Raw genomic sequence first — 6,463 nt, forward strand, 5'->3', positions numbered from 1 at the left:
ACACTAGATGTCATTTCTGTTATTGTGAAAATACCATGATGCAGTGATAACATCAGTAAACCGTGAGACTTCGATATACACCAGGGTTCATTCTTTTTGATTATATAAGATTTGATATTATTTGACAGTGTTATATACATGCAGTTATTTAACTCATATTGCAAAGTATTTTATAGACAAAATACTACATGGTGCCAGAGTTCAAAAACGTTGCATTACCATATTTTGTAAAATGTAAAAAAAGTGGAATACATTTCAAAATTATATGCATACAAATGCAAAATTGACTAAAAACGCTTTAAAAATTGAATATATCAATAAATAAATCATAATAAGAAGAAGAATGACAAAAATAATAAAATGCATAAAATAAAATTATGAATATTAGATTTTTTGATAATAGTAATATATAAGGAAAATATATTAAAAAGTGGAATAAACTAAACTTAATTAATTAATGAATTCCAAAATGGAATGCACACTCAAATTGACTAAATAAATACATTTTAAAAATTAAATAACTAAATAAAAATAAAAAACAAATTTTGAATACCACCTTTTACCATGTTTTGTAAAATGTAATTAAAAAGTGGAATAAATTTCAAAATTATATGCATGAAAATGCAAAACTGACTAAAAACATTTTAAAATTTGAATATATCACTAAATAAATAAGAAAAATAAGAACAAAAATAATAAAATGCATAAAATAAAATTTTGAATATTAGATTTCTTGTTAAATATAATACATAAAAACATATTGGAATAAACTGAACTAATTTAATAAATTAATTCCAAAATGGGATACACACACAAAAACATTGACTAAATAAATACATTTAAACATTTAAAAATTACATAACTAAATTAAAATTAAATTTAGAAAAAACAAATCTTAAATACTACATGGTGCTAAAGTTAAAAATACAAATTTCAAAATGACATGCATGTAAAATTGTCTAAAAACATTTTAAAAATTGAATGTATCACTAAGTAAATAAGAAAAAGAAAAACTAAAATAATAATAAAATACATAAAAATATATTTAACCGTGAAATAACTGAATGAATAAATTAATTTCAAAATGGGATACACAAATTTAAAAAAAAATGACAAAATAAATACATTTTAAAAATACTAAATAAAAAACAAACCATTTTCCCCCATTTTATATTTCTATGGTAATTTTTTAAGGGTTATGAGTCCTAATAAATGGATTAGCATTTTTTGATTAGTTTGATATTACACTAGTGTGCCTTATATTAGTCTGACTCATTAATTAATCATCCTATTAAAATACCTTGTGGTGTTTTGCCCGCTCGAGTGCACAGAAAGCATTTTCAGAAAGCAATTCAACATGAGATATCTGTGGATCTTATTGCTCTGTGGGAAATGCACTGGTGGTTTGAGTTTCTCTTTGTTCCTTTGATGGCTAACCGAATATAGGCTGTTGTGTAGCGGGGTTATAACATCGGGGACACAGGGAAAGGAGGGTATTTGTCATCATTTAGAGCTTTCTGGAACTTCAAGTGGTAATGATGTGGCAAGAGAACGTGTGCAGCGGTGGCAATGACGCAAAACCCAAGCCTCTTATTAGTTAATTAATTTGCTTTAATGACTCTCCTGTACTCAGAAAACCCCAGCCAAGTTCTGTGCAACTCTACCGAGGGAAGTCCGGGGGTAATCACTACGCAAAGGCAGAAATTAATTCGATTTTTATATTTTCTGAGGAAAATAAGAGTGACAAACTCAAGCTGCGTTCACACTGCCAGCGACTTTGTGAAGCTCAGAGTCCACACGCCAGTACCATATGTACACAGAGATATACATAAATTACTGGAAAGTTGCAGACCAGTAGATAACGTCTTTGTTGCATTGCTGGACACCAGAAACCGCCAGCTCTCCACTGAAACAGAGATGGTGTTTTTATTGGGAGAAACGAGGGTCCGTGGCTCTATCATTGGAGAAAGTGTAACGTTTGCCATGATAACCAATCACATTACAGCCTTGACGTCATTGAATTTCGTTCAGAGGTGTGCGAGTCAGTTACCGTTTGTGGAGAGAAGTGCTCATGCATCATGCAATTATCTGTGACTTCTTTTATAAAACAGATTTTTTTTGGTGTAAACTTTAAAAATAGATCAATGCAAAATTAATGTTTAAGAACAAACACGTTGAAGATTAGTCGATGGGCTGTGCAAATCTATGAGATTTTGATAAATGGGCCATTCTACAGAATTGGTGCAAACTGCTGTCCTACAACCAAAAAACACATCTAAAAAGCACTTAAATATTCAAATTTGACATGTTTACTAAGATCTTTCTATGATCTATTGAATCCCACAATAATATTTAAAATATCAGTAAGATTAATATATATAAAATCATCATTTATTGGGTACTTTCAATTGGGAGGTGTCTGTCCTGAACCCTAACACCTACATTTCAGCTTATGAAAATATTGAAATATTTTTTGAAATTTTTCCATTGTTGTTTAAAAAAAATAAATAAATAAATAAAATTAAAAAGAAGTTAAAAAATATATATATATTTTATTTTTAAATCATGAAACTTTATGTAAAAAAAATGTGTCCTGCATTTTCATGTCACTACAGAAACAGTGTGTGTTTTAGTTCATTGATCTGTGACTGATTTTAACACACTTCTACATGTTTGATCAGGAGATATTCCTGTGTTCCTCCTCTCACAGCCTCTCTTTCACAGCAGAAAGGGAGCGTGAAATTTCTTCACAAACCTTCCATCAGTTGTCCTATTTGATCGATCCCTTCAGCATTACACTGACTGGCAAACAATGTTTGATAGCAACAGCTTTTCTCTGCCCAAGTCATGCAATAAATCTGACATGCAACCAGTTAACAACACAATATGTACAGTAGGATTTTTGGATTAAAATATTTAAAAACCTCTAGTACAATGTTATATATTTTGTTGACTTGTGTACTTACATTATCCCAAATGTTTCCAAGAATTATTTAAAGTAACCAACAGCATAATGTTTGCAAATGACCATTAATTGTATCCTAATTTAGTTACTTGGTGTTTGGTAACAAAGGGCCTACTTTGCCTCAGCAACACTGACTCAATGACAGATAAGTCATTCATAAGAAGACAACTGTTGGCGCCTGTATTCATAGCAACTAGTTTATAACTAATTAATCATAAATATAGGAGGCTGCTGCTCGTTATAATAGTTTTCAAGAACATTATGTAAATTGGTAAACTATTTAGCCGAAGCTACTAAAATGAACAACAAAACTGTTCTGAACTCAACAAGTCTGGGCAAACTACTGAGTAAGCACCAATCAGAGGCCGCTATTTTATGATGTCATCACGAAGACTTCTTACAAAGTATTTTACAGTATTTTAAAACTACAAAACAGCCTCTCTTTCACAGCAGATACGTACCTTACGTATTCTGAGTTAAATGTGTTCAGAAGTCTGAAAATCTGTGTGGAGCTTTAATGAACGTCACTAACAAACACCTTTTTCTGCAATTAAGCAAACTTTTCAGGCTGTTATTCTATAAAATGTAGTTTTTGTGTGTGTTCAACTGTGCTAGATAACCTTGTGCTGATTATCATCTTTGAGCGTCTCAAAAGTATCGAAAATTGCCACTACTGAAACTTCAGCACATTTCAGTAGTGACAAAAGGGAACACATAATCGTTTATTTGGGGGAAATAAAATTTTAGCAAAATTATGCAAATCATTAGAATTTTAGTATGTTTTATTATGCAAATCATTAGTGGTTTAGTATGCAAATTAAAATTGTGTCATGTGATGTGGTCACTACCGAAACTGTGCAGTCACGACCAAAACATGGGATGATTTGTCAGAAATAAAGTATATTGAATGATCAACTCAGATGTTATTATAGTGTTTGATTCAAACTAATGAATCCTTCACTTTGAAATCAGTTTGATAAACTTTATGCCTTTTACAAAGAAAGATTGGATTCAAAATACAACAAATCTCATAAATCACACTTGAAATATTGTTAAAATTGTAAATGTTATTGATTTACCTGTGAAAACTTCTTTTTAAAAATAACAAAAAATATATTTACAAAATCTTAATAGGTCAATGTGACTCTTCTTATTAAATTATTTATTATTGTGTTTCGTTAGTGACAAATTTGGGGAGGGGAAAAATATTCCAAAACTTTCTGAAAATACAATTAACTGTACAATTACTAGAAATGTGTAACCTTGATATTATACAATTTGCATGCATACAAAATTTGAAAAAGACATTTCCAACTCTGACTTTGAACCAGTTCTGTAGAATGGCACATATATGAGATTCATTCAATGCAAATCTATGAGAGTTTTTCTGTTTTATCTATTGCCAGGCAAAAAAAAAGTTCAATAGCTTAAAAAAACTAAAAGCACACCTCTATTTAACAAACCACATGATTTGAGGGATCATTCATGTCAGTAAGAAATGACATCTAACACTTAGTAAACTAACTGTGTAACTATGAGCAATAATAATACTGATGCTTGACTTAGCAAAGACCACTAATGAATTGATTTAAAAATGCAATACATAACTAACTAAAATATATTTAAATGAATAAATAAAATAAAAAAAATGGCATACATAAAAATACAAAAACTGACTAAATTCATTTAAAAAAATTGCAACTATAAAACAAAAATACGTAACCGTATTAAGAATCACAAAAACAAAAAGTAAAATAGAACACAATATGTTTCATGACTCGAGACAAATGATGGTGTTCATGTCAACGACACGTGCAAAGACAAACAACAGGAAGTGAAGGCAGTGTTAAAGCAGGAGGACGGCGAGGTGCTGGCAGAGCCCCGTGGAGTCCGGGAACAATGTGATATCAAAGCACCGCCAGCATGTAGACTTTTCATAAGTGTCTGATTACATGAAAGGCTGGAGACGCATTCATTATCAGGCCTGTGAGCGCATGGGCCAGATCTCTCCAAATTTAGCTTCTCTTTGAGTCTGGCCTGTGAATGCATAATGAGAACTCCATGGTGATGCACTCCCACAGTGTGTTCTCGCTGTAAACATCAACATGTCCGTAATATGTGAGGAAGGATGCACACAAATAGAGCAGAACCCAATCCGAGACACATTCTCTGGGCGAAGCTCACGGAAACATGACAAGGTCACGTTTCACCCCAAAAGCAACAGGAAATAATAATAACAAAAAAACAAATTCTGCTTGCAAATCTCATTGAGTTGATGCTCTGGTGTTCTCACAGGTTATTTACTGCCTTGAAGGGTTAGTTCACCCAAAAATGAAAATCCTGTCATTTATTACTCACCCTCGTATCATTCCACATCCGTAAGACCTTCAGAACACAAATTGAGATCTTTTTGATGAAGTCTGATAGCACATGCGTGTTGTGTTCAGACTCAGGCGTCAACACTACACGCATGTGCTTTGTTCACGCTTTGGATTATTTTGTACATAAAATATGGTAAATAGTGGAAACAAAACAAACAAAGCACTCGCGTCGGTTCATAAAATTGAGGTTAATCCACTGGAGTCACATGGAGTACTTTAATGATGCCATTCCTACCTTTCTGGTCCTTGAAAGTGGTAGTTGCATTGGATCTCTATGGAGGGACAGAAACCTTTCAGACTTCATCAAAAGGTCTTACGGGTGTGGAACGACATGAGGGCGAGTAATTAATGACAGAAATTTCATTTTTGGGTGAACTAACCCTTTAATTCAAGTAAGGTCTTTTTCATTTTGTCCACCAGTCGAAAATCAAAATTAATTTCCACAATCAGTGCTGGAGTAGTAATGATGCTTGCCTTTACATCATATTTGCACTAATTATATTTTGCATAAAAGCTAATTTTGAGACCATTAAGATTTTTTGCATTGTGGCATTATAATGTCACTTCATAAAAAAATTAAAAAAAGAAGTCTCAGATTTTTTTTGACAAATTACAACTAAATAGAAATATTTAAAAAACAAAAACTAATAGTCAATATAAATAAATAATAAAATTATACATACATTATATATATATATATATATATTTTTTTTTTTTTTTTTTTTTTTTGGGGGGGGGGGGGGGGGGGGGTCAAAAAATAGTCAAAAAATGCCCCCCAAAAAATAAATAAATAAATTATTAATTGCATCCATAATAAAAGTTTGTGTTTACATAATATATGTGTGAATACTATGTATAATTATTATGTATATATATAAATACACACACATGCACATATACAAGCAAATACGTCTTAAATATATATGTGTATGTGTGTGTGTATTTACATGCACATAATAATTAAACATAGTATACACACATATATTATGTAAACACAAACTTTTATTTTGGATGTGATTAATCGCGATTAATCATTTGACAGCCCTAATATATATATATAATTTTTTTTTTTTTTGGGGGGGGGGGTTGCTTTTTTGACAAATTAAAGCTAAATAGA

The 6,463-nt window shown here is 31.2% G+C and overlaps 1 protein-coding gene across 3 annotated transcripts in view; it reads left to right on the plus strand.

Annotated features, from left to right (window-relative positions):
- LOC137037881 (raftlin-like) overlaps positions 1 to 6,463 on the plus strand; it is a 133,977-nt gene that overhangs the window by 74,199 nt on the left and 53,315 nt on the right. The window lies entirely within an intron of this gene.

Source organism: Chanodichthys erythropterus, chromosome 2, assembly GCF_024489055.1.
Source record: "Chanodichthys erythropterus isolate Z2021 chromosome 2, ASM2448905v1, whole genome shotgun sequence".
NCBI lineage: Eukaryota > Metazoa > Chordata > Actinopteri > Cypriniformes > Xenocyprididae > Chanodichthys > Chanodichthys erythropterus.